Genomic DNA, 22,529 nt, shown 5'->3' with positions numbered 1-22,529 from the left:
TGGGTGGATCACCATGTCATACGTGTGGAGGAAAACCTTAAACATGTAGCAGAGTTCAGCAGAGTTCCCCAAAAAAGACCATTGGCAATATATCATCCAGCAGAACTTTACTTGTGCTGGAAGCAAATAGGCATAATGTTCACAAATCCAGTACGTTCAGGATTGACACAGTCCATAAGAAATCCAGTTGCAGCACTTACAAACCTTATAAGCTTATAACAAGTTACCTTAACACTAAGGTAACTTATAACAAGTTACCTTAACACTAAGCATACTATGTACAGAACACCACACCAGAAGGAAGAGAGATAGAAAGAGAAAGTGAAACCCAGGCTCCTTCTGGCCTTTATTTCTAGTCAGCATGACTTTAATTGGAAGAGATAAGAGAACCAGTTCAAACCAGCTTCCCAGAAAGTATAACCCAAACAGTCATGAAGCTGCCTTCACACAGAGAAGCTTCCAGTAGCTTCCAGAACCCTCTTGAATTAAGCAGAATAGGAAAGATCTCCACACATCAGATCAATACTTTCTGCACTAAGAAATGCAAATTGACACACCACTCCAAGAAAAACCAAGTCATGGATGTTTGAGCTGAGATTATTGCATCGCAATCCCTTGGATTAGATGACTCTTGGGGTCACTTCCAACTCTATGGTTCTCTTTTGAGGCAGGGGCTGGCCTTAGCTGGAGCTTTATGAAGCTGGCTCCCATGGGCTAGAACTCCCATGGGCTAGAAGAAGCAGAGGTACCCCATGCAACTTCTTCTTTCTCCCATATGGGGTGGGGGGAGACACAACTCACCCCCCATCAGCACATGACCAGCGGCTGCCACTCATTAACCAAACACTACTTAGGAAGAAAAGCTTCCAGTATAAAGGTGATGGCTCACAAGGGTGTTGCTCTCCTTCTATAAACTGGGCTCTGTGGACTCCCTCTCTTGATCAATCACAGCTCCCGATAGCCAATCATCTAGAACCACCTTTGGGAAGTGACTGCACGGCTTGAGCATACTGTTCAATAGCCACCAATGTTCTTACATTCCAGTTATTTCAGAAACTCTGTTGCATGGAGATGTGAAATGGCTTTGGTGGAAGAACAGCAGCAGCAGCAGCAGCAGCAGCATGGGATGTCGGTTTGTAAAGACGACCGACAAGAGAAAAATGGAAGCAAGATGGAGAAAATGTCTTTAAACCTACAGTCAAATATATGGCTCCAGTGGAGAAAATAAACATGGCACAGGCTTTGAGTGCTGCCGGAATATAATATAAATCTTAGGGGGAGGTATTACTGCTAGCTAAGGCTCTAGTTATACCTCAGCCAGGCCATTTTCGACAGCATTTGTCACAATACCTCAGCAAGAACATAATTGCCCTTGAGCCTGCAAAGAGCAGAACAGCAAGACTAATATCCTTTGAGATGTGTCATAGAGGAAGGTTAAAGGAGTGTTCTTTAATGGGCCCAAAAAGAGAGACTTTCCAATATACCCAGTGAAGCCACTCCGTCTTGGCTAGAGTGAAGAATGTGAAAGCGAAGCTTTGTGCAGTGGGTGGAGAAGGAGACCTGGTGGTATGTTTTTAAAGGCTGCTCCTTTGTATTTCTTTTTCCTTAAGAAAGGAGAAAAAGAACCACTCAATATATTTTAAAACTTGAAATGCTTCTAAGGAGAGACACTGTTTGAAATGCAAAGCAACAGAAGCTGCGGCAAGTTGCGGGAAATGGATGTGGCTCTGTGGTAAACCAGAAGGGAGCTGGTCCTGGAGGAAGAACTGTCAGGGGAGAGACTTCATCAGGCAAGGCCTCCTTCCACCTGCCTTGCTCCACCCTCTAGTCTCTGCTTCTCAATTTGTATTCTATTATTTTATGTACTGTGGCTTGCCGTTGTTTTATTGATTATAGTTTAGAAAATATTTATTGTAACTGTTGAGTGGATTTATGTTTAACTTTTATATGTTGATACTATTATTTTATACTATTCTAATGATTGTTGAATGCTACTTTTTTGATGTAAAGGTAAAGGTAAAGGGACCCCTGACCATTAGGTCCAGTCGTGACCGACTCTGGGGTTGCGGTGCTCATCTTGCTTTACTCGCCGAGGGAGCCGGCGTACAGCTTCTAATTCATGTGGCCAGCATGACTAAACCGCTTCTGGTGAACCAGAGCAGCACACGGAAACGCTGTTTACCTTTCCGCCAGAGTGGTACCTATTTATCTACTTGCATTTTGACATGCTTTTGAACTGCTAGGTTGGCAGGAGCAGGGACCGAGCAACAGGAGCTCACCCCGTCGCGGGGATTCGAATCGCCGACCTTCTGATCGGCAAGTTTTAGGCTCTGTGGTTTAACCCACAGCACCACCCGCGTCCCACTTTTTGATGTAGGTTGCTTATTTTAAAGTTTTGTTTGATTATCACATTTTTTGCATTGCATTAGATTGTTATAAGATGTACATTTTTTATTTTTTATTTGTTTCTTCTGCTTGTAAACCGTAAGACAGAAAGACAGTATACAAATTAAAAATGATGATGATGATCCACTTTGCAGAAGACCCCAGGTTTAATCTGTGGCTGGAAATATCCTCAGCCTGAAATCCTGGGGAGCCACATACTGGTCAGTGAAAACAGTACTCAGCTAGATGGATAGAGGGTCTGACTCAGTATAGCACCTTTCGGTATGAGGTCAAACTATTAGAAGGCTACAATGCCTGTGGTGGCTGTAGAGATCAAAGCGAGATAGACATGAGGCAGATGAAGGTGTCCAGTTGCTGCAGATACAGCATGACATTTCTTCTCTCTGTGCTCCTCCCAGCGGTCATTCCTCCTGTGGTCACTGCTATGGATGCATGACCAGATGCTATGGTTGCCTGCAAAGGGATTGCCACATGGTGGGCTTCGTGTTGCCAGCCTTCATGTCACGTTTGCAGACATCTTTGTAACTCAGAGTTGGTCTGCCAACAGGCAAGGTGCTTGAGGCCAGCTCTGCATAGAGCAGCCTTTCTCAACCTTGGGTCCCCAGATGTTTTGGGACTACAACTCCCATCATCCCTGGCTAGCAAAGCCAGAGCTCAGGGATGATGGGAGTTGTAGTCCAACAACATCTGGGGACCCAAGTTGAGAAACACTGGTGTAGAGCATGTCCCTGGGGATCCTGCGATCTTCCATTCGGCGGACATGACCAAGCCAGTGTAGACATAGCTGAGACAGGAGTGCAAACATGTGGGGCTGGGAGAGCACATCTTGGTTTGAAACCCTGTCCTGCCATGTTAGGCCCCAAGTCCTCATGATGCAGAGCATGTGGAAAGCATCGAGGTGTCACTCCTGACAGTTCTAAGTTGCCCACAACTCACTTCCATAAAGCAGTCTGCTCAACACACAAGGAAGACCTTCCTCTTGGTATTGGACATTAGCATCACACTCTTCCATATCTTTTTGGAGAGGCAAGCCACTGCCGTAGCTGCCTTGCCAATACGCTTGAACAGCTCAGAGCCGATGGATAGGTTGTTTTAAACCACAGCTGCCAAAACTCCACCCAGGGTCCACCTGGATTTTCTTTCTGAGTAGCCCTTTATTCACAAGCAGTCCTCCTCTGCCACTGAGCACTTCTGACTGAGAGGGTCTCACTCTGCATCTTGAGGAACCATCTCTCCCCAGGGTTCAGGGCTCGTTCTGCCTCTGTTTCAAAGAGTTCACTTTCTTTGGGCAGAGACCCTTGCAGGTCTTCCTGGAGGGTTTGCCAGGTCCTCCTTGTCCATTGTTCTTTTGCTGTCCCTGACTAAGGCCACCTTCTGGGAGCCCCAGACCCTCTTCAGAAAAGGAGTTCTCTAATGTGGGCATGACACACTGTTTCCAATGCTATCTGATGCACCACAGAGAAACAAGTAAGGATACTAAAAATTGCCACAGTTTCAAAATACACTGGGTTGTGGTGGGCCACAGCAGATACCTGAGGTCCTGCTCTAAGATCTTTAAAAGGCTGCTTGTAGCCAACATGCCAGGCACCTAGAGGAGCAGAGTTTATAGGAAGGGGTTTCCTGAACCTGACATTTACTTCTCTCCCCACTCAACCCTCTACCCGAAATCAATGAATTCACACGAGATGTCGTGCCAAAAATATATCTTTAACAGCAGCATTCGGTCAATCAATTCTCTTCTTTCTTGCGTGCTGCCTTGAGAATGCTTATTAAACTATTCTGAGAGATCTAGGGGCTATTGATCCAAGGTGGACATATAAACAAAACCACAGGAATGCTGGTAGATTTGACTATTCCCCTCAGTGTTGTTGGGTTGTTGTTGTTTTAAAAAAATCTAACCAAGCAAAAGACTAAGAAAGAAAGTCTCCTGCGCTTGGCCAGCATACTATCTTTGCCCTGCTCATCTTTGAAAGCACTGGGATAAATTGAAAGAATGAAAGCAGATCTATAACTTGAGTAATGCTCATTTGGAAATCTAACACATGCAGGCACGCAATGGATAACACTTTGGCTGCAACAACGATACAGAACTACATTTCCAGTTATGTTCGTTATTCTTTTTTTTTCTGTAGAAATCCAATTTTTGTAGTGAACATTTTTTAAAAAAATCAATGGATCACAATTTGCTCAAGACAACAAACCTGCCAACTCTGCTTATTTGGCTGTGTATGAAGTTCGCTCTCCAACCCTGGCCTGTAGCACAGGGTTTGGGGTCATTCTGTCCCTGTCAGTTCCAGCAACTCAGTAGCCTCCATAAAACAAAGAGGAAGAAGTGGTAAGAATCTGGTTCAGAGTTCATTTGTGGAACACCCAACTTTGGCTTGAGAGACAACTCCCGCCCTCTCATATACCACAGCAATCTGTCTTAGAACTGTGCACAAATTGCTTCTTGAAATCCTCCATCCTGTTCATGGACAGAGAAATCAAAAGGACAACTTCTCCATTTTCCCCAGAACAGGGGAGAATCTCTTCACCAGTTTCTCAGGCGCGAGACTCGCCTTTAGCAGTGCTGGTGGCACCATTTATTTATTTCAAATCCTTCGCAGTGCCCCAGACCTACTGTCATGCTCAGTTAGTGGGTACAGTGGCATAGAGGGGAGGGGTGCACAGGGGCGGTTTCCCTTGGTGCAAACATATTAGGGGCACAAAACACCCGGTGCTGCCTCAATACAGCTGCACATTTCCATTGCTGGGTGTGACGTTAACATGTGAGAGTGCTGGAGGTGAAATAGTTAAACAGGTTACCCAATCAGAACCCAGGGAGGTGGAGTCAGAGGGACTATTAAACCAGCTCTGGGAGGGGTGAAGGAAGGAGTTCATTGGGTGGTTGGGTGAAGTGGGAGTGAATTGGGATAGAGTCTGTGGGTAGGTTGAGTTAGTGTAGAGGAATAAGATGAGTTAGGAACAGGTAGGAGCTTGGAAGACAAGTAAATATCTGAGAGGTGGGTTAGTGAGTGAGAGCAGGTAGCAGAAGTTATAGGTCTGGATAGGCACCCCATGATTGTAATTGACCTATACCGTTTATGAAACCACACCCTTGTTAAACTGCAATAAATAAACAGAAGTTTATGTTCCAATTTAACCCTGACTGGACTCAGTATTGTACCAGGTAGGGCCTGGGTGGTGGCAGGGAGAAATAAAGTGGTGGCACAGGGATCAATAGACGGTGAAACGTCCAGGGACCCTGTGTGATCACCACACTGGGCTCCGTTGAAAACAGCTTCTCCATACAAACCAGGATGTGACCTCTCCAGACAATGGAATGACCCTTCTCTTACTATCTTTGTGACTATGGTCTCCTGGGTGATGTGGCTGCCACTAGGCAGCTGAATGTGCATGTGTACTCTGTCCATTTACATTTCTCCCACCCCTGCATGTGGCCTCAGGCACTGGCAACCTATGCTACACCACTGAGTGTGTGTGTGGGGGGGGGCTTGGGGCTGGCAGGGAATGAAAAATTATGTAACATGGCCTCTAACCTGGCCCCAGCTATTCATATGAGACTCTTTTTTGGGGGGAAGGGGGTAAATGCTAGCTTAATCAGCGGTGGGTGGGGGCACCTTAGCTCCCTCTCTGAAGAATCCCCTGTGCTTGCCAACAATGGAGGAAGCAACTTCAACACTGGGGAAGAGAAGGGGAAGAAAAAGCCCAGCGTCCCTTTGATAAGAATTACTTAGCAATGGGGGTGAACCAGCTGTCTGACACCTCAAAGCTCCTCACATCAGCTAATGCCTTCCCTGAAGCCTTTGCTGGGCTTGCTTGATAAGGGCACTTGAAATGCTGAAAGCTGTGATCTTGTTTAAAAGGGTCAAATAGAGCCATCTTTAGTAACATTTTCAATGCTTGGATTATTGCCTCTGAAGAGAGAGGTAAATGCCACTTACCAGTATGTTTTCCACTTCTTCCTAAGGTGTGGGTAACAGTTATTCTCTCCCTCCACCCCACTTTGACGCCCTTCCACTTTTTCAGAGTAATCTGTTGAATGCAGAAGCAATTTTGTATTTAAAGGTGCTACTGCTTTCTGTGTGTGTGTGTGTGTGTGTGTGTGTGTGTGTGTGTGTGTGGTTCAGTGTGTCAAAGAGAGAAAAGGTGAGGAAGTAAATATTATGTCACTGTTCATTTGGACCACCCTCACTGAATGAAAGAGAACTGCACAACTGCACAATTTTTCCAGCCAGAACTCACCAGAACTCAGTTCCAGCACCTCTCAGGTGGACGTCATTGCCATGGAGAACAGCCTTTACCAAAGGTGTCATGGGCTTTAAAGGTAAAGGGACCCCTGACCATTAGGTCCAGTCATGACCGACTCTGGGGTTGCGGCACTCATCTCGCTTTATTGGCTGAGGGAGCCAGCGTACAGCTTCTGGGTCATGTGGCCAGCATGATTAAGCTGCTTCTGGCAAACCAGAGCAGCACCGTTTACCTTTCCACCGGAACAGTACCTATTTATCTACATGCACTTTGACGTGCTTTCGAACTGCTAGGTTGGCAGGTGCAGGGATAGAGCAATGGGAGCTCACCCTGTCACAGGGATTCGAACCACCGACCTTCTGATCGGCAAGTCCTAGGCTCTGTGGTTTAACCTACAGCGCCACCTGCATCCCTGTCATGTGCTTTGAAGACTCTCAAACTCAGGACGCAAGGGAGAAAGGTTCTACCAGGAAGGCACATTTGGCAAATCCACACCGTGATAAACTCCTGCCCGGAAACCTATGTCCCCACTGTGGAAGGACGTGTGGATTCAGACTTGGCCTCCACAGTCACTTACGGACTCATTGTTAAAACCATGTTTATGGAAGACAATCTTACTCAGCTACGGGTGATCTCCAGAGAAGAAGAATTGCCATTATAAGAGAACATGGTGGGTTCTGGCACCTCTTTTTCTAGAAAAACAGCACTGACCAAAGAAAGCCAGAAGAGCACATTGCTCAGAATGACCAGCTAAAGCCTAGGACACGAGAGTTCAAATCCCCACTTGGCTATGAACTGTGCTGAGTGGTCTTGGTCTGATCACAAACTCTCAGCCTAACCTCCCTCTCAGAGTTATTGGGAGGATGAAATGGAGAGAGAAAGAACCACATACATCAGCTCGGAAGAAAGGCAACATGCAAATTCTATAATAAAAAAATAAAATAAAAATGTCACAATGAGCGATATAGGTGTTCCGGATAGTACAGCGCTTCCTTCTATCTGCCTCTGCCTCTCTGCCCGACTGATGAACACCAGCAATAGCTAATTAGATAGAGAGGGATACAAAGCGGAGGAAGTTGCATGATCAGTAAGTGGGTTGGAAGGTGTGAGAGGTGGGGGTTTGAGTGGGATAGGACAGGGATAGGACAGATCTGCTCAATCTCTAGTGTGATTTCTTTTTTCTGCAAGCAAATGTCCCATATATAATGTACTTCCATAATTTTTGCTGATATAATGTATGTTGTGCATTATTTCCACAAGCATGCACATTTTTATGTGTACTTTACCCTAATATATAATACATTATTTGTACACATCATTTGGTTGTGCACGTCTCACGGTTCAGAAACGTGAGGATTTTGTGCGGATATGTGTTTTCCAGTTTGCATAGAGTTCTAGAAAGAATCATGGAATCATAGAACTGTAGAGTTGAAAGGGGCATTGGGAGCCATCTAGTCCAATCTCCCTGTAATAATAATAATAATAATAATAATAATAATAATAATAATAATAATGTTTAGTCGTGTCCAACTCTTCATGACCCCATGGACCAGAGCATGCCAGGCACTTCTGTCTTCCACTGCCTCCCACAGTTTGGTCAAACTCATGCTGGTAGCTTCGAGAACACTGTCCAACTATCTCGTCCTCTGTTGTCCCCTTCTCCTTGTGCCCTCCATCTTTGCCAACCTCAGGGTCTTTTCCAGGGAGTCTTCTCTTCTCATGAGGTGGCCAAATTATTGGAGCCTCAGCTTCAGGATCTGTCCTTCCAGTGAGCACTCAGGGCTGATTTTGTTAAGAATGGATAGGTTAATAATAATAATAATAATAATAATAATAATAATAATAATAATAAATTTTATTTATATCCCGCCCTCCCCAGCCAAAGCCGGGCTCAGAGCGGCTAACAACAATAAAAGTAACACAGCATTCTAAAATCAATTCATTCTAAAATCAATTCAAAATCAAATTAATGGCAACCATTGGGCTAGATGCAGGAATCTTTTTAATTTGGGAGTTTCACATTAAAACCAAATCCCCCACACCAATCCCAGTCCTTTGTCGGCATCTTCATTTGATTAGAATTGCTGTGATTGCATAGAGGTGACTGGAGAGTATTCTCCTTTCATGATAGGAAGGGAGGGGTCTCCCAGGATATTCAGTCTATGAGTTGATCAGGCTGTGCTTTGGGGGAGACAATGTCATGGCTAGTGGGTGTCTAGCCCAGGGGTCAGCAACCTAAGGCCCATGAGCCGGAAGCAGCCCACGGAGGTCGTTTGACCGGTCCACAAGCTGCCCCTGAACTGAGCCGCAAACTCGTGTGTGGCGCTAAACTGGCGCAGTGCAGTGCAGCACAGGGACTCGCTTCCGTAGTGCTGCAAATCATGTCTGCGCAGATGCCAGAAATCACATCTGCACATGCACAGATGCCAGAAATCGTGGGCACGCACATGCCCACCTGCAATCCGGCCCATAGAGAGATCTCCGCAGGACCCATCCAGCCCAGGCAAGATAAACCTTGCCGACTCCTAGTTATCCTATCAGCATAAGGTTACCAGATTTTTTTCAATGAATCCAGGGACATTTTTGAACTTCAATTGATTTTGTATGGGGACCGATTTGTAAATCCGGGGACTGTCCCCAGGAAACGGGGACGTCTGATAACCTTATATTAGCAGCTTGGCTAGTGAGGATGTTCCCTCCAGTCTGAAAACACTGACTATAGCAGGGTTAGCTGAAGCATTTGAAATATCAAATGATGACTCTGCACTCATTTCCACCGAAGGACAACTAATGCGTTCCAAGAGGTTAATGTAATATTTCTCAGACTTTTTGCTCATTTGGTAAGTCTTGTAATGAAAAAAATTTTCATTTTTTTTAAAAAAATATATCAGTTCAATCGTGTATTTTTTGCAAATTGGAGCTCCCAGACTGTTATCTTGTACACCTCATTTAACCACAATTAAACTTTGTGCCTTTGTGTTCAATAATATATTAATGGACAGTTTAATAGATGCTCTGCCGTTACAATGTGCAATGCAAATTTCTCATACAATTCATGAGGATGATATCCTTTGGGGGGAAATAGAAATTGCCAGCTTAACAAAGTGGTTGGCTTCAAAACTGCTCCAGAAAAGGTAGTATAATTTTGATGGCAAACACTAGCTTCTCTTTGTATCACAGCTTATGGTTGCATTGATGATAAATACTACTAACTGTTCATGGAATCTATCCTACGGCCTTTGCCTGCTTAATGAACACACACACACACACACACACACACACACACACAAAATGTAGACATATTTTCAGTGTGGAGAGATGCCACAGCTGATTGAGCAGACTAGACCAATAGTGGGTCCAATGGTCAAGAAAGCAGTTTCTGCACGATGGGGCTCATCAACCTAGGAAGGTAGCCCATCTAGGAGAAGGAAAACTCTGATCTTACACCTCCGCTGCATTGCAGGGACATCTTCAGGAGAAGAAGTAATCAAGGGAAGTAATAGTGCCACTGTATTCTGCTCTGGTCAGACCTCACCTGGAGTACTGTGTCCAGTTCTGGGCACCAAAATTCAAGAAGGACACTGACAAACTGGAACGTGTCCAGAGGAGGGCAACCAAAATGGTCAAAGGCCTGGAAACGATGCCTTATGAGGAACGGCTAAGGGAGCTGGGCATGTTTAGCCTGGAGAAGAGGAGGTTAAGCGGTGATATGATAGCCATGTTCAAATATATAAAAGGATGTCACATAGAGGAGGGAGAAATGTTGTTTTCTGCTGCTCCAGAGAAGTGGACACGGAGCAATGGATCCAAACTACAAGAAAGAAGATTCCACCTAAACATTAGGAAGAACTTCCTGACAGTAAGAGCTGTTCGACCATGGAATTTGCTGCCAAGGAGTGTGGTGGAGTCTCCTACTTTGGAGGTCTTTAAGCAGAGGCTTGACAACCATATGTCAGGAGTGCTCTGATGGTGTTTCCTGCTTGGCAGGGGGTTGGACTCGATGGCCCTTGTGGTCTCTTCCAACTCTATGATTCTATGATTCTAAGAAAAGGCTAAGGGCTGGAAGCAAGGAGAAATTCCGACAAAAATAATGGACTATGTAGAATTGGACAAAATGACAGGAAGGATCCGAAACCTGCGGGAACAGAGATTTACAGAAGATTGGAATAAGTATATGAACTATTTGAAGAGCAATTGTAATCAACAAATTACGCTAGTAGGACTACAAGAAGTTTTGTAGGGAGAAATATATGAAGTGCTACAAAGTGCCGTATTTTTCGCTCTATAAGACGCACTTTTTCCCTCCTAAAAAGTAAGGGGAGATGTGTGTGCATCTTATGGAGTGAATGCAGGCTGTGCAGCTATCCCAGAAGCCAGAACAGCAAGTGATCCCTCTTGCTGTTCTGGATTCTGGGATTCAGAATATATTTTTTTCTTGTTTTCCTCCTCCAAAAAATAGGTGTGTCTTATGGTCTGGTGCGTCTTATAGAGCGAAAAATACGGTAGTGAAGAAGAGATATATTGGTTATGTGTTTTAAATGTAATAGGGTAAATAAGAAATGCACACTAAGAGATTAGATTGGAAAATTTTCAGACTGGACTGATGGAAGTCAAAATATTGAATAAGCTGTAAAAATATGTTTAATTACTGTTGAAAATGGTATGCTAAACACACACACATGTTTATGAAAAGGCTAAGGGTTAAACTCTAAACAACTGTGGAGTGGAATCCCTAAGATGGCTGAATGGCACCTGGTACGCTTCCTTGCGGCAACTCCTGCAACCAAGTTGGTGCCAAATGCATTGTTCTGCTTTCCGTTGGATCACACCAGTGAAGTCAAGAGAGGGCATTTTGTTGTCTGGATAGCCCAGGACCTCTAGACATACTGCCCAGGCTTGTGCCCTAGGGAGGTCACTTTGGTGCTGCTTACACAGTGTTTTGACTTTGCCCGCAGAGGCACACTCCACTGTCTCTTGAGACAAACAGATGCCAACTACATTTTTAGACTTTTCACTCTATGCAATGAGGGATAAATCAGCTTCCTATCCCTAGTGACTCAGATTTATTTTTTTATTTTTTAAAAAAGAAGCCTGCACAACCATACATGTCTCTTTTTCTTACACTAAAATGTATGTGGGGGAGCTAACTTTCACTTAAATGCCCTAATAACAAGCCTATGGATGGGAGAAGATGTGAGGGTGAATAAAAGCCTCCCATCTATTTCCCCTTTATGTTTCCCTTCTTGCCTTCATTCCTCCTCTCCCTGCTTACAGTATATATATTTTTTGTTTTGCACCTTCTTTAAGTGTGTTTCCCTGGCTGGGATATGCCCTCGAAATCCAGTAATTTTTCCTGCTTGCCTGGAAGGAGTGTGCAGAGAAACTAGCCTGCTGCAGAAAAGTGAAATTCACATCCATTGCTCCACCCACTTTTGTCACTGGCTGGTAGGTGGCCCCCAATAATGTTGCCTTGAAGCAAATGTGGCCCCAGATCTGAGAGATGTTCTTCACCCCTGCCATACAGGTATCCCTGGGCTGATTCTGGACTTGAACAATTCAAGTAAAATCACTTCTGTGCCTCTGATCACTTGAGAGACACTGTCGATAGACCCTTAAGTCAATTTCCACTTCTCACCCAGGTGCAAGGCTTTGGAATCCACCATGCTGTGCAGCAAGCAGCTCACAGAGTCTCGGAAAATTAAGCCACAGTCCTGTCTTTATTGAAAGAGACAACTGTGCAGAACATGCCATGACTGATTCTTCCTCTTCCCAGCCAGCTACAGCTTACCTGAGAACCCCCAGGCAGGATTTGCCCTGGTTTTGTCAAGCAAAAGAATATGTGTTCCTAGTCACCTGCAATCTGGAAATAGACATCACTTCAAAGTCCCCCCTCCTTACCACCTGGAAGAGCAAAATAAGCCGAGCTGATAGCCATATTGATTGGGCACGAACAACAGGATATAAGTACACAAGAAAAGCCCATCCAGATCATATCAAAAGCCGCTCTAGTTTGGAATCTTGTTTCCCTCTGTGTGGACAGTCGCACACCTCCGGGAAGCCCAAGGTAAGTCCTAGGGAAGACTAAGAGTGGCCAGTCACATGTGGGTGTAGGGGTGGGTGTAGATGCTAGTATGCTATAGTTATAAGGTATTATCCTTCCTTCCTCACGTTTGCGAGCTCAGCAGAGTGCATCCCTTTGCGGCTTAAAAGGGATGCTTTGATAGGCTAGTTTTAGCCTTTTAGTTTAAGTAATCCAGGATGCTTTAAGGCAGAGTGGATTCTCCTGGTGTTTCCCCCATAAAACAACAAACACACAAACAGTATTGCAAAAGGTAAAAATGACATTTACCCACTCAGAATACTTGTTGAAGAGCAAAGCGTGTTCTCCTTAATAGAGAGCACGTGTTGCGGTGGGGTCTAGCCGGTCACCCCCATTGTTGCTGGCCCCAGGCAGTGACTGGACAGTTGGATTTCTGGGAAGATTTCAATGTTGGTTTTAAATACTGGACACGCAGCTTTGGGCGTCCTCTTTTGCTACATGCACTGGATCACCCGCCCACCCTCCCGGAAATGGGGATTTTGTGCTTGACCTTGCTATGCCTATCATGGGGTCGCCTGCTTTTGGGGCAGAGGCCTGGTAGGAATTTTGTCCATGTGGCTGATTGGCTGGTGCCATTTGGTTTTTGCCTACTGCGTAGCAAATTGCCACAACTTGTAAGGTTTGTGGTTAGGCATGGGTTAAAATTGGTTGGTGGAGGGGTAAGTGCCTACCCCTCCAATGCTGCTGCTGCTGAATTCTGTTAAAGGAATCCGGGGGCTCACAATGCTTTCGTCCAAATCCCTGGCATGGAACTTGGGCCGTGCAAGCCCCTGGGAGCATGCGGGGAGAGGTGAGGGTCTGGTGCCCAGCTTCATTTCTCCCCAATATTGTTTTCCCTTAGTGGCTTCCCCTACTGGAATCTGGTATCAGTTCTGTCCATGGGCAAGGACAGATAGTCGTAACTGATGCCTAAGCAACCACTCACATTTTTTTTGTATTTTAAATAAAGTTGTGGCCAAAATCATGCCAAAAACCTTAAACAAAAAATTCCGTGTGAAGTGTGAGTTATTTGGGGTGGCTTGGGGACCTCGACACGCAACAGATATAGCAGCTTTGTTCAGGCAGGCTTAAAATGGCACCATACTTCCCCATGTATAAGATACCCCCTATTTGGGGGGACTCAAATTTAAGAAAATGGGGGGAGATGGCACAGAGTTGTTGAGTTTTTTGGGGGGAGATTACCAAGGGTTCTTGAGCTTTTTTTTTTTTTAAGGGCGGATTGCTGAAAATCGCTCACCTGCACGCATTGCTAAATCCACCTCCCATCTGTCCCATCGCCGGCAGAAGTTACCTATCGCCCTCCCAACTGCCGGAGCATCAGCCAATCAACACAACCCATTGGCACAGCAACCAATAAATAACACGCACAGTAGCCGCTGACAGCCTTGGCAGCAACCAATCAAACGTCCACACTATGCACTACCCATGTATAAGACAACCCCCCCCCCCATTTTTTAGCATGATTTTTAAATAAATAAAACATAGTCTTATACATGGAAAAGTAACTTTACTCCAGTTTAAAATAATTTCCCACATTGTTGGAACGAGGGGCAAAGAACAAAGAGGAAGTTCCCAGCCGGGTGAGGAGATTATTTATGTCTACGCCCTCCCCCAACAGGGCAAAGTGGGAGTATCTCTCCTAGTGTTCTCTGTAGCAAACTTACAGGAAAACTCTGTGAGCTTCAGCTCCTATCAGTTGCCTATCTAGCAAACATGCATTGTTGGCTTGACTGAGTTGTAAATATTCCACAATGGTAACTTAAGATCCAACCAGCCTCACATTGTCTGGATGAGTCCTGGCTGATCCAGGACAGAGCATGCAACAGCACATCTCTGGCTGAGCCAAGGATGGGGATCCATAGCCTGGTTGTGCTGGGATCTCAGCTCCACTTATCCTGGGAGATCTCGCTATAGCATTGCTCCCTAAATGTAAGTTTTAAAAAATACCAAGACTTCAAAATAGGTTGGACCGTACCTCTATGCACACCCACTTGAGAGCAATGCCTATGGAAGACCTAATTAGGTCAGGGATAAGGAAGCTGTGGCCCTCCAGTAGCTGCTGGGCTCCACCTCTCATCAAGCCACATTGGACAACATATTTCTGCATTTCCGGGGGGCTGGACTGGACGACCCTCATGGTTCCTTTCAACTTTACAATTGTATGGTTCTAAGGGAAGAAATGGAGGCAGTGAGAGATTTCACTTTCTTGGGCTCCATGTTCACTGCGGATGATGACAGCAGTCACGAAATTAAAAGACACCTGCTTCTTGCGAGAAAAGCAATGACAAACCTAGACAGCATCTTAAAAAGCAGAGACATCACCTTGCCAACAAAGGTCTGTTTAGTTAAAGCTGTGGTTTTCCCAGTAGTGATGTATGGAAGTGAGAGCTGGACCATAAAGAAGGCTGATCACCAAAGAATTGACACTTTTGAATTATGGTGTTGGAGGAGACTCTTGAGAGTCCCATGGAGAGAAGATCAAACCTATCCATTCTGAAGGCAATCAGCCCTGAGTGCTCACTGGAAGAACGGATCGTGAAGCTGAGGCTCCAATACTTTGGCCACCTCATGAGAAGAGAAGAAGCCCTGGAAAAGACCTTGATGTTGGGAAAGATTGAGGGCACAAGGAGAAGGGGATGACAGAGGACGAGATGGTTGGACAGTGTTCTCAAAGCTACTAACATGAGTTTGACCAAATTGTGGGAGGCAGTGGAAGACAGGAGTGCCTGGAGTGCTCTGGTCCATGGGGTCACGAAGAGTCAGATGCGACTATATGACTAAACAATAACAACAAAGAGTGGTCAAAGGTTGTGGAAGGTTGGAGTTGTGGTCTAACACCATATGAAGAGTCGTAGGTTCCCCATTCCTGGCACAAGCCTTACTCCTCAGGGAACACGTACAGTACCAGCCTTTGTAGCTGCTGATGTCGTATGCAGCAGGGTGATTTATGCAAAAAGTTGTTGCTTGATAAAACTGTTCCAGTTTGCAACCTGGTACTTTATTCACTCGTGCATATACCAAGGAGTTTTCTTTGTCTTGTTTTTCTCATCAAAGTGATCAAGGTGAGTTAGAAGCTGAGAAAAAACAACAACCAGCCATACTTTGTATAAATTTGCACATTATTCAAAGCAGAGCAGCATTCTTTTTAAAAACCAAAAACAACAACAAAAAAGTATGTTGTTTTAGGGTATGCATGAAAAGATATTGAGTGTGTAATATTTCCAAAATGTGACCTGCAACTCCCATATGGCTCCTTTGAACAAATCATTGATTTTTGCCAATTGACTAATTGATTTCAGGCAATTAGTCAGTGATGGTAACATATAATTACTTAATTAGCTAACTAACCGATATTACCTTGCAGGCATTCCCTGGTGTACTATTAAGCCTTTGATGTGAATCTCTAGACAAAATTTGCTCAAAAAAAGTTTGCATAATCTGATGTGATTTTTCATTTAAAAAACAAATAGCGAGAGAAAAGGGGAAAAGATAAAACAGGCAATCACCGTGAAACAATTTACTTTTATTGATTGTTTATTGTCTGGAGGGTTTCCATTTTACAATCCCTTGTGCTAATTATCTATTATTTATCTGCTTCCTCCTCTTCGACCCAGAAGCTCAAGTCACAGTTTGTGTGCCTTGCAACAGGTCCGAGTTGTGATGAACGATTCAGTCAGATGCAACCAGCCACAAATGGTGACCCTGAAGAAAGCTTTCATAGAAGGGAGACATTGACCGAACAGAGTCCGGAGCTTAAGAAAGTCCTATTACCCTAAGCAGGGATTTGCTTCAACCTTCATATAAAACTGCTGAGAATTTAAAAGGCAAATGCCCTAAATCAGAGCATGGCTAACCCCCAATTTGAGGCCCTTATATACCCACCACAGCAATATTTTTTCTGCTCCACTGGAAGGAATGCTCAGCTGTTGTTATCTAATCTCCTCAAAAACAAATAAGGATGAATGTTCAACGAACAGACTGCATGGAAGCAAGCTTGCTCTCTTCCTATGGTTTCAACAGAGAACCCAGCCCTACTATTGGGTAAGGTGACGTGACCTGCTTCAATTGGCACCAGAAAGATGAGGCTTAAAATTCCATGCGAATGTGTGACCAAGTGTCAGCCTTGGAAGTAGCAAAGTGGGATTATTTGGCTTCCACTTCAGGCAGCAAAAATATCTTTGGGGGTTCAATCTGCACAGGCAGATTCCAGCTGCCATACCAGTCACAGCTGGTAAAGGGCAATTCTAGCCATTGAGGCTACCTGAACCCCCAATGAAAAAGCTGGCTCCAGAAGTGCCCCAGCCTGCAAACCTACTCTTTCAGCGGGAGTGCAAACCCATCCAGGGTAGGCAATTGACCAGTTTCTCATACACAGGAATCACTCACTCACAACGACTCCATCTTGCCTAGATTCAATCTCAGCTTGCTTTCCTCATCCACCCCACTGCTGCACCCAATCACTGCCCCAGAGACTGCACAGCCACTCTAATAATAATAATAATAATAATAATAATAATAATAATAATAATAATTTATTTATACCCCTCCCATCTGGCTGGGCTTCCCCAGCCACTCTGAGCGGCTTCCAACAAAATATTAAAATACAGTAATGCATCAAACATTAAAAGCTTCCCTAAACGAGGCTGCCTTCAGATGTCTTCTAAATGTCAGGTAGTTGTTCTTCTCTTTGACATCTGGTGGGAGGGCGTTCCACAGGGTGGGTGCCACTACCAAGAAGGCCCTCTGCCTGGTTCCCTGTAACTTGGCTTCTTGCAGTGAGGGAACTGCCAGAAGGCCCCCAGCGCTGGACCTCAGTGTCCGGGTAGAATGATGGGGGTGGAGATGCTTCATTCTGGACTGAGGCTGTATACTCCTGATTCAGATATGGAGAAAGAGAGCTGCGTGTCTCCATCGTACTGATGGCACCTTGCTACAAAACTCCTAATGGCTACTCCCAGTGGCTTCAAACAGAAATGAAATAGCAATGGAGATACAGCAGTGCCCTGTGGCGCCCCATAATGTAACAGAACTCTTCCTAAACTACTTTCCGGACTCGGTCCTGGATGTAGAACCGGAATGACTGTATCCTAGTGCTCCCGAACCCCATTCCCCAGAGCTGCTCCAAGAGGTCAATATCACCAAAGCTGATGACAGATCAAGAAGCCCAAGGAGACCAGCTGTCTATATTTGGCCATTGAGAGAGTTAATACTGCTAGGAACAGAAGAGAGATTGGTTAATATACTATTTTGTCTGCACCCGCTAAAGTTTTCCTACATTCTCTCAGGGCAACTATAATTGTAGCACTGAAAATAATTGGTACATTACTCACAGTGCCCCGTTGGGATTGGCTTCTCTTAATGCAGTTCTGTGCCATGCATACTTTTAATAGCAAACACACACACAAACACACACTGGCATACACTGTATTTTTTAAAAGGCAAACCAAAATAGACATCTACTGAGAGAGAAGTGAATGCACTAAGTGGAACAGGGCTGGTAAAAATAAATGATGGAAGCTGAAAATAATTCTTGGTTGGAAGATTATGCCCTCATTTAAGGTAGTAGATAAAGAGAACCAGTCTTCTGGAGGTATATCTTTTTAAAAAAATAAATAAATACATTTTTATATAAAAGAATTGTTTTAAAAAGTTAACTGACATTCTGGAAGCATTACCATGCATTTCCGATTTGAATTCAATGATTGTAGCAAAGAATTTCAATTTCAACTTGAATTCAATTTGGAATTACATCACCAAACTCTAAAAATCTGCAAATCTCTTGGTTTTTTGTGTATACTTGTGCCCAGTATACATGCTATATGTAAGGGGGAAATTAAAAAGCTAGGAGCAAATTATTATTTTTTACAACTTATCCAGTTTTGCAGGTTGTGGCTTTTTGTCTTTATAGTGCCTCAAAATACAATGCATTCAAACAAAGCATGTGTTTGAATGCATTGTATTTTGAACATTTTTAACAACGTTGTGCTCCAAAGAGAAAATGAAATACATAAATAAGTAATAAAATGTCATAATAATCATTCCATTGGTATTCCAGAACACTGCAGTCATCAAACCAAATTTTCTTTTATAGCAAAATTATCCAATGCCTGTGAAAAATACTGAATACAGTTGTACCTCTGGTTACGAACTTAATTCGTTCCAGAGGTCCATTAAGATGAAACCATTCTTATCCTGAGGCACACTTTCACTAATGGGGTGTCCCGCTGCACGTGTGGCCCCAATGCGCAATTTCTGTTCGCATCCTGGGGCAAAGTATGCAACCAGGAGCAGCTACTTCTGGGTTAGCGGAGCTCGTAACCTGAAGTCTTCGTAACCAGAAGCGTTCATAACCAGAGGTACCACTGTATGGTTCTGCCATAGTTTCATTGTGTGGAAGCTGAACTGTGCAATTTCCTCCATGTTGTGTTGTGTTCAGGATGTGTGATTTGAGCAACCTCTGCCTCACAACTTTCCACCTTCATCAGCCTTTCCCCCCCACACACACACATCAGGTTAACCAAAAGACTGAATCTGAGAAGTTCATCCTGTTTAAGCTCATAATCTCAGCTATGTGGTTGTTGTTGTTTTTTTTAAAAAAAACCCCTGCAAGGAATGACTAGAGCATCCTGTCCACATCCTGTGCACAGTACAACATTTACCGGTTTGAAGTCAATGGAACGGTATGACCAGTGGGGAAGAAAGCCGCTCGGGTGTTCGGGGCAACGCGCCCGGGGCGGGGGTGAGCCGCTTATAGGGGCAGGGTGAGGGTGGCGCAAAGCAGACGCACCACAGTGCCTCGGGAATCTGCCTGCCTCCTCTCACTCAACTGCCCTACAACTGGGGGTGAGGCAGTGGGTGGATCGTTTGGGCAGCGCAGAGTCTGCGGGCACCCAAGCCACCACATCTGTCCCAGAAGAGATGTGTAGCTCATGCAGATGGGTGCAGGCCCAACAGTGAATGCTGCCCAGCATTTTGTCCCCCCCCCAGTGGTGACACCTGGGGTAGACTGCACCCCCCCTTCCTCCAACCCTGGGTATGACTACAGCCACAAAAAAACCTCACTCCAAATACAGCTCATCCTTGGATGTGGGAAAATCCCATAGGTCTTCAATAAGCAGTGAGATATGATCAGTGGTGTGGACTATTCAGCACAGTTTTACCATCATCACCACCACCAAAAAAACATGGAAGCAAACTATAGTGCTTTAGATGTTACCTCTGGAAGGACTATATGTGATGGCAGCCACAAGGAAAGAAACTCATGCATTCCATTATGCATTAAGTTTAACCCAGGCTCCTCAAATACTAAGAACCAAGGGAGCCACTTGGGTATTTTTCAATCTCAAGCTAAATCCCAGTGCAATTTGGGATGGTAAAATGTCCCAAAACAAAGCCACGTGTATTGTGTTAGAAAAACGGCATTTCCTGATTCAGTATCTGTCTGGAAAAAGGCATTTTAAAAATAAAATCTTAAAACATTCATACTTTCTTGGGCTAAGGTATATCCTTGGAAGGCATGGAAGCAAAAGATTTCTTGGGCTATGTTTTCACCCCAGGCTCCTTTTGGTTTTCAAAAAGAAAACTTTGCCTAGGCACAGTTTTCGCAAATAAAATATATTTGTGTATGTTGCTTCCACAAACATATGCATTTTTATTGACACATTGTCCTAGTATGTTCATTTTCGTACGTATTACTTGGCTAGCGAACTGCATTGCAAAATTCAGAGAAGTGTGAATTTCAAAGAATGGCTGCCTTTTGGTTCATGCATTGCTTCATTAAGTGCAAACTGGGTAGATTTGCCTTTAAATGGGAATCGAACCATTTCTCTCCCTTGTCCCTACTCTTCATATGCTCTGCAAAGAAAGAAAAACACCACTAGCCACAATGCACTTTGCAGAGTTCACGGTTCGAAAGGGATTGCAAGCTGAAAGAGTTTGAGTTGAAAATAAGTTCTCACACTTTTGACCCTCTTGTCAAAAAAATGTCAGGCAGCTCTTTAGGAAAATAAAAAGAAGCCATCATCATGCTTTGTATTATAGGCAAGAGAGGATAACTTCATATTGCAAAGCCACAGGGAGTTCAAGAGGAATTATGAAAGGGAATGGGTGAGGGTCAGAGCTCTTCAAGAGCATATCAGCATAGCGCAAATAAGGATTTAACACATTACAGATTGAAGGGCAAACTACCGTCCTGCAGATGTCATTTGTCTGTGGTTACCAAGATAGCGCAATTTATAGGGAAGTCACAAAGGGAGAGGTGAAAAGTGCAAGGCACAGCTATGGGGGCAAGGCCTCGGATAGATCGCCAAGTCTTCCTTGCGTTTCCCTCTCCCTTGTCAGCCTCTCTATTAGAAGCAGTCGTCCATGGTGAGCCGCAATACAATTTTAAGAGCCAGCCTCTATTATGAGCAAAAAAAGTAGTCATGAATCAACATGACAGGAAAACAAGTGCTTAGCATGATGGAGTTAACAGGGAAATAGAAACTCTGTTATTGCATGACCCTCCGAGCTCAAGATAACTTCCGAACTGGACGATTCTTCTTTCAGAACTCCCCAGGGATTAGCAGATAGCAGATCTCTGTGCATCTTCTCATGTGGCTTGGAGCCATTGCACTCCTTCAATTTTGTCACAGGGAGGCCAGCAGAAGGAGCAAGCCTTGCACACAAAATATTAATGCCAAAGATCCGCTCCAGAGTTATCTAGAAACAGCCAGTGTGTTTGAAGCCCAGCAAAGCTTTCCTTTATGGAACTGTATGCAAGATCTACTTGAGGAATTTGATTTCTGTGGATTCTGGTGTGGACTGATGCTGTCTGCATCTCTCAGACTTAGTTTCTCATATATTTTTGTGTTCGCTTTTGCCTAATGTACAACTTTCTGCAAAGCAGTTCTCACTAAGACAGTGCCTTTTCCCATGATATTTTTGCCATGACATGCATTTTATTTAATTTGTAGGAATTGGCAGAGATGAAAAGTATATATATTGCAAAATATTAATCTTTTAGACCAGCAGTTCCCAGTGTTTGTGGTACAACCCCCTGGGGGCAGCGGGAATACCTAGTGGGACACTAAGAAGTAACGGGGTGGCAAGGGGTTGCTGAAGGTATAAATGGCTATAAGACTTTGAAAAGGTGATGACACAGGATCAAATACACTATTCTGAATAATGCAATTTAAAGGGTAGGGGTCACTGGGGATGAGTTTATGAAACCAATTGGGCAGTGACCTCAGAAGGTTTGAGAAACACTAACTTAGACCTTTCATTAAATCATTGGTGTATATTTTATGGTTTGCAGTCTGGAAAATTGTAATGATATCCTCTTGTCCTTTGGCTAGTACAATAAACATATTGATTGGAACTTCCATTGTTAAAATTTTGGCATAAGAACTGTATTGTGAAATCAGAAACCTATCTCCCCCTGCTGAAAATCTTTTTGTTTGCCTCTCAGTTTCTATCAGTTTAAAATTTGCCGTATACAGTGTATATTTTTCTCTCTCTCCCGTAATCATTTCCAGCTGTTCATAGCTGTCTAACATCTCCAGGTGTGCCAATCCGATGCATTGCCAAAGGCGCTCAGCCACTATCCCCCCAACAAATTCCTTTACTACTGATTAACGGTTTCATTCAAAAAGTTTGATGAGAGGGAACAACCTCGTTCCAGAGATGCTTCCAAAATTATCCACAGCACCCTCTTCGAGTTCCCATTTAGCTGAACCTGTTTCTGTGCTGCCTCTCCTGGTATGCCCCGCAGAGGACCTTATGGTCCACAAAT

At 44.2% G+C, this 22,529-nt stretch overlaps 1 long non-coding RNA gene across 1 annotated transcript; it reads left to right on the top strand.

The window, feature by feature from the left end:
• The first annotated feature begins 663 nt into the window (after positions 1–663).
• On the top strand, positions 664–1,865 carry LOC309539271. Its single transcript, XR_014222797.1, has 2 exons — positions 664–745; positions 1,045–1,865. It is a non-coding gene; the product is annotated as an uncharacterized lncRNA (long non-coding RNA).
• The last annotated feature ends 20,664 nt before the right edge of the window (positions 1,866–22,529 follow it).

This window comes from Podarcis vaucheri, assembly GCF_965113315.1.
Source record: "Podarcis vaucheri genome assembly, chromosome: 8".
NCBI lineage: Eukaryota > Metazoa > Chordata > Lepidosauria > Squamata > Lacertidae > Podarcis > Podarcis vaucheri.
The sequence above is the reverse complement of the archived record's forward strand: the minus strand, read 5'-3'. Positions and strand labels throughout refer to the sequence as shown.